Consider the following 6,772-nt stretch of genomic DNA (forward strand, 5'->3'; position numbering starts at 1 on the left):
TGTAGAGCTGTGTTCGATGACCCCCATTACTGCATTGTTATTGAAAAAGTCAAAAGAAATTTAGATTACTAGCGAAATTAAGCACATTAAAAGCTTATCTGAAACTCTAAATTACAGCCTTTGAAGATTCAAAAAGTCAGAAACACAAAGACAACTACATTTAACTGATTTAAAAGAAAAAAAACACAGCTGGAAATTTATCATAAGACACAGTGTTCATAATACAGAGCTACACGTAATTTTCATTAATGACTGTCCAAGCACTCTAAGATGCTTCAATTTAAAGACAACATACATTTCCCTTAGGAAAACACCACTATCCTAAATGTAAGGTGGCTGTAATTTTTAAATGGGAAGAATGAAGAACTCATTGAATCTTACCATACCTTATAAGGAATAAGCTAAAATATTATCCCCAAAGGGGAGTGAAGTGCAAAGACTCTCAAAGGGAGATTAGTGAAGCACATGCTTCTTATAATAAGAACTGGTGATAGCAATAGGAGGCAGACACATTCTTAGGGAGACAGAGATGGGTCCTCAGTAAAACTCAACCTTCAAGCCAAAGACAGTCTAATACCTGAAAACCAAGCTACAGATTCCAGATAAAATCCATGGACCAGACTGAGAACTCTCATTCCCATTTGGTGTGCTTCCTTTTAATTGGTCCTTATCCTTTACTTATTTTACATATACCTACCCTCCCCAATTGGTCTTTTACACTATGATGCTTCCTTCTGAATGGTGCTTTTTCCAAGACTATAGACAGGCCAGTCAACACACACTTTCCCATACCAACCTCATAGAAACCCCTGGACTCAGCCTCGTGGTCAGCAACTCACTTTTGGGTCCCCTCTCCCTGCCGAGAGCTTTTCTGTTGCTCAACAAATTCTACTCTGCTTTACTCACTGTCTGGTGTTCACATACCTCATTATTCTCAGTCATGGGACAAGAACTTGGAACTCACCAAGCTACAGGAGTAAAAGAACTGTAACACTGGTACTAAAGAAAATAATAACGTAAATCACTGAGCCATCAAAATCTTCCTGAATTCAGGATTACAAATCTGGTAGATCAAGGCTGTGGGATTGAAGTGGTATTGCATGCTGTGATTTTACATATGGTGAAGTGGAATCACTGAAAGCGTGCTACAGAAACTGAGTTAATGTTTATATATTGCCTGTCTTGAATCCTTTAAGAAGAAAAAAAATAGTTGATGGACAGTTTGATGCACAGTTCTTATCTCTTGATATACAGTTTTCTAAATTGTTGAGATATACTTTACATACATAATTTATTTAGTATAAAGTGGGAAACATTACTCAACCTTCCACCTAATTTTATTCATGTTTAAACAACAAAGGTAGATCTAAATATCTTGGAAGAATGGAAGCAACTAGTGGATTCAGTGGAGTATAACTTAGCATGAAAAAATAGAAAATGATGGTATAGGAATAAAATACTTTTTAAGAGACTTCAACATTGGGATTATTTTTTTAAAAAGTTGGTTGATAACAATAATTTTGTCTTTTTTATTGTAAAATTTAAGTATAACACTGTTAGAATAATGAGAAACATACTTTCTTTAGTTTTATGTCACTATCTTTTAAATTAAGAAAACAAAATATTTCATTAGGTGCACACCAGTTGCCAGGTAAGCATTTAATTGCCTTTTCCTGAGGAATCAAAAATAAATCAGACATTATTCTTATTTTAAAATCCCTTTTAAATACATGATGGATTTTAGTTCTCAAAAATTTTATCAGTAGTCATAAAAATGTGTAACATATTGATATGGTTTGTCTGTGTCCCCACCCAATTCTCTTCTGGAATTTAGGTTCCCACCATTCCCACTGTTGTAGGAAGGACCCAATGGGAGATAACTGTATCATGGGGACAGGTCTTTCCCATGCTATTTTCATGATAGTAAATAAGCCTCACGAGATCTGATGGTTTTATAAAGGGGAGTTTCCCTGCACTAGTTCTCTTCTCTTGTCTGCCACCAAATGAGACATGCCTTTCACCTTCTGCCATGATTGTGAGGCCTCCCAAGCCACATAGAACAGTGAGTCCACTAAACCTTTCTTTTGTAAATTGCCCAGCCTTGGGTATGTGTTGATTAGCAACATGAAAATGAACTAACACACATATTTAGCCTGTGGTGTTGGATCTGAATATCTACTAAGGAGAAATCAAATTTAGAAACCAAGAAAGTAAACATTCCAAGTACTGTGACATGTGGAATAGATGCTTCTTCCTATACAATTTGTGTTAGTTGCCATTCCAAAGAAAAATTTGAGTAAGAGGTTCTTTTCACATCTCTATGACGATCTTTACCCTGTCCACTAAACAAAGTTGTTTCTCCTTTGAACTCCTCTCTTTCCTATTTAAGCGCCATGTATTTAGCATTTGTTTTGTAAATACATTTATTTTATTTAAGAGTTTCATAAAATAGGTACTCCATGAGAAAATTCCTGTTCATGTTTAGTGCCTTAACGTGAAGTCATTAAAACTCAATAAATGTCTGTTGAATTGGTAAATTGGGCTGTAGAAAAGTCAGATCTCATTTAAAGAGTATCATCTATGTTAAGGTAGGTTTTAAACTCTTGTTTGCATACAAGCAATAATTGGACAAAATAATTGAGACATACAGCTGCAGCTACAGAAATACATAATTCTGTATATGTAGATTTGCACTTAAAAACAAAGGTATACTGTGTGTTGTGTCTCTGACACTTCGAGTTTGAGACAAAAGCATGTTTTAGAAGCTGGCACATACCATTTAGACATAGGCAAAATTAAACACATTACTGGAATATGTTAATGATGAAAGCTGCTGTTTTGATTTCTACATTGATGGCTGCTGGCAGGAAATTCGGGGGAATTTTTCATACATTATCTTTCTGTCTTTTTTGTTGACAAACATGTTTTCAAACAAACTTGGCATGGCATTACATTGTGGTAATGACTATGTTCATTGCTGCTGTGCACAAAAGCACATGTATTAGAAAAGAAGGAGTTTGGAATTAATTTAATTAACTAATGAGACACATTAAATAAATATTCAGCAATCTGCTTAAAATGTAAGTTAAGCAGATTCATTATTCATTAACTTTGCAATATATGTAGAAAATAGAAAATCTTTACTCTTGGATATAAATTATCCTATGGAGGTGGAGCCAGATTACATAATTTGGAATTTGAGATATTTCAATCTGATTTTTTTATCTTTATTATTCATTTTTTATGAAAAAATTTGCTTCTTATAGAAATATTGTTTTTATTATTTTATATCTATTACCCAATTCTAGTATTCAAACATTTTAAGTTCTTGATCTCAGTTTCTTAATCTGTAGTAATATTCACTATTGCATATGTAATATTCACTATCGCATAAGTTGTGTGTATCAAATTAAAATGAAAATATTTATGTCATTATCCGGCACACAGCAATCACTCAATAACTGCTAATATTTGCTATATTATAATCATCATCAATATCATTATCAATTTTTGTAATGATAATGTAATCTAATATAAGCTAGTAATAAGTCATTCATATAATTTTAAAAAGTTCTGCAGCTTTTCTATAGAAACACTTGGTTGTCAGTTTCTACAGATAAATCAGATGTTTGAAGGGAATTAATTGTTGTTAATTTTCATGGATTAAACTAGACTTATTTCTTTTTGGGCTGTCAAATAGACAACAGCAAAATAGCAACAAGTGCTTTAAAAGGAATGCACAATGTTCTCTAATAGCACATAGTAGGTGGATCTAAACTGACTAAAAAGTTTAGGGAAGGCATCTCAGACAATGAAACATGCTGAATTCTGAAAAATAATTGAAACATATTGAGTAAAAGTTATAGATAGAAGAAGTTGCAGATGAAAGAAGCAGCATGTGTAATAGAATGAATGTTTGAGAAGCATGCCACATTGGGGAGTTTTATGTGTGATAGAGGTTATCTCATCTTGATTTTGTAGGGTCCATGGAAATCACTGGAGGTTATAAAGCATAAGTGGAGAAACAGGTGAGAAAGAAGACTAAATGAAAGAGGTGAATTATATAGAACCTTGTATGGGTTGAAAACTATTTTAAATTTATTCTAAAGGCAACCAAGAATCAACACAGATATTTTCATTTGATATATAGATTTTTTAATGGTTGAGATATAATTTACATACATAACATTTTGTTTTCAGTTTGATAGGTTTTTACAATTGGATATTTGCATGTAACAACCACCTCAATCAAGATATAGAACATATCTATCACCACACAAAGTTCCCTCATACCCCATTTAAACAAATGCCCTTCCTCTGTGAAGTAACCACTTTCTGATTTCATCATTATTTTACCACTTTTGCTTCTTGGTTTTTATACAATGGAATCATAGGTTTTGTATTTTTTGTTTGTGCTTGGCTTCTTTTGAAAAATATGTTTCAGAGATTCACCATATTGTTGAATATAGCTTTACTTTATTTCAATTTGTTACTAATGAACATTCCATTGTATGTACACACAACCATGTGTTTATCAGTTCTTGTATAGATGGATATTTGGGTCATTCCAAATTGGAACCATAATACATAAGCCTGCTATAAACATTATGTGCATTTTTTTTTTGTGAACATATGTGATATGGTTTGTCTGTGACCGCACCCAAGTCTCGTCTTTTATTGTAGCTCTCATAATTCCCATGTGTCATAGGAGGGATCAGGTAGGAGGTAATTGAATCATGGGGGAGGATCTTTCCTATGGTGTTCTTGTAATAGCAAATAGGTCTCAAGAGATCCAATGTTTCATAAGGGGTGCTTCCCTGCACAAGCTCTCTTTGCCTGCCACCATGTAAGACATGGCTTTCCTCCTTTTTGGCCTTCCATCATGATTGTGAGGCCTCCCTAGCCATGTGGAACTGTGCATCAGTTAAATTTCTTTCCTTTATAAATTATCCAGTCTTGAGTGTATCTTTATTAGCAGTGTGAAAACGGACTAATACAATATGTTAAATAATCTGAAGTGGAATTGTTTCATCATAGTATGGAGGCATTTATAATTTTATTAAAATGCTGGTGATTTCTCTAAAGTTCTTGTTCATTAACAGTCTCATCAGCAATGTATGAGAGCTTCGATTTCTTTAATTTCTTGTGAGCACTGTGAATATTTTTGATATCAGCCATTCTAGGAAGTGAAACATGGTATCTTATATTGGTTTTGTAGGGTCTATGGAAAATTTCCCCTTCACTCTCTGAAGGTTTGCTGAAAATGATCTGACAAAAGGAAGATAAAGAGTAGATGAGGCATACAAATTTATTTGAACATAGTTTTATGTGACGTGAGAGCCTTCAGAGGACCCAAAGGTACAGGGGAGATTGTTCATTTTTATGATTAGGTTCAACAAAATGTGGACAGCCTTGTGAAAATATGACTGGACTAAAAAGATAGGACTGCTGGAGAGAAGTTTCAAGATGGCCAAATAGGAACAGCTCCAGTCTACAGCTCCCAGCATAAGCGACACAGAAGGCGAGTAATTTCTGCATTTCCAACTGAGGTACTGGGTTCATTTCACTGGGGCTTGTCAGACAGTGGGCGTAGCCCACGGAGCATGAGCTGAAGCAGGGCAGGGCATTCCCTAACCCAGGAAGTGCAAGGGGTCAGGAAATTCCCTTTCCTAGCCAAGGGAAGCCGTGACATATGGTACCTGGAAAATCGGGACACTCCCACCCTAATACTGAGCTTTTCCAATGGTCTTCACAAACAGCACACCAGAAGATTATATCCTGTGCCTAGCTTGGAGGGTTCCATGCCCACGGAGCCTCGCTCACTGCTAACACAGCATTCTGAGATGGAACTGCAAGGCGGCAGCGAGACTAGGGGAGGGGTGTCCATCATTGCTGAGGCTTGAGTAGGTAAACAAAGCGGCTGGGAAACTTGAATTTGGTGGAGATAAGGCAGCTGAAGGAGGCCTGCCTCCCTCTGTAGACTCCACCTCTGGGAGCAGGGCATACCTTAACAAAAGGCAGCAGAAAATTCTGCAGCCTTAAACGTCCCTGTCTGGTAGCTTTGAAGAGAGTAGTGGTTCTCCCAACCGCGAGTTTAAGATCTGAATACAGACAGACTGCCTCCTCAAGTGGGGTGCTGACCCCCAAGTAGCCTAGCTGGGAGACATCTCCCAGTAGGGGCCGACTGACATCTCATAAGGCTGGGTACCTCTCTGAGACAAAGCTTCCAGAGGAAGGATAGGCAGCAACATTTGCCATTCTGCAACATTTGCTGTTCTACAGGCTCCATTGGTGATTCCCAGGCAAACAGGGTCTGGAGTGGACCTCCAGCAAACTCCAACAGACCTGCATCTGAGGATCATGACTGTTAGAAGGAAAATTAACAAACAGAAATGACATCAACACCAAGACCCCATCTGTATGTCACCATCATCAAAGACCAAAGGTAGATAAAACCACAAAGATGGGGAGAAACCAGAGCAGAAAAGCTGAAAATTCTAAAAATCAGAGCTCCTCTTCTCCTCCAAAGGAATGCAGCTCCTGGCAGCAAGGGAACAAAGCTGGATGGAGAATAACTTTGATGAGTTGAGAGAAGAAGGCTTCAGATGATTGGTAATAACAAACTTCTCCTAACTAAAAGAGGATGTTCAAACCCATTGCAAAGTAGCTAAAAACCTCGAAAAAAGATTAGACAAATGGTTAACCAGAATAAACAGCATAGAGAATCCTTAAATGACCAGATGGAGCTGAAAACCATGGCATGAGAACTATG

This window comes from Rhinopithecus bieti, unplaced genomic scaffold (genome assembly GCF_001698545.2).
Source record: "Rhinopithecus bieti isolate Rb0 unplaced genomic scaffold, ASM169854v2 scaffold_19143, whole genome shotgun sequence".
Lineage (NCBI taxonomy): Eukaryota > Metazoa > Chordata > Mammalia > Primates > Cercopithecidae > Rhinopithecus > Rhinopithecus bieti.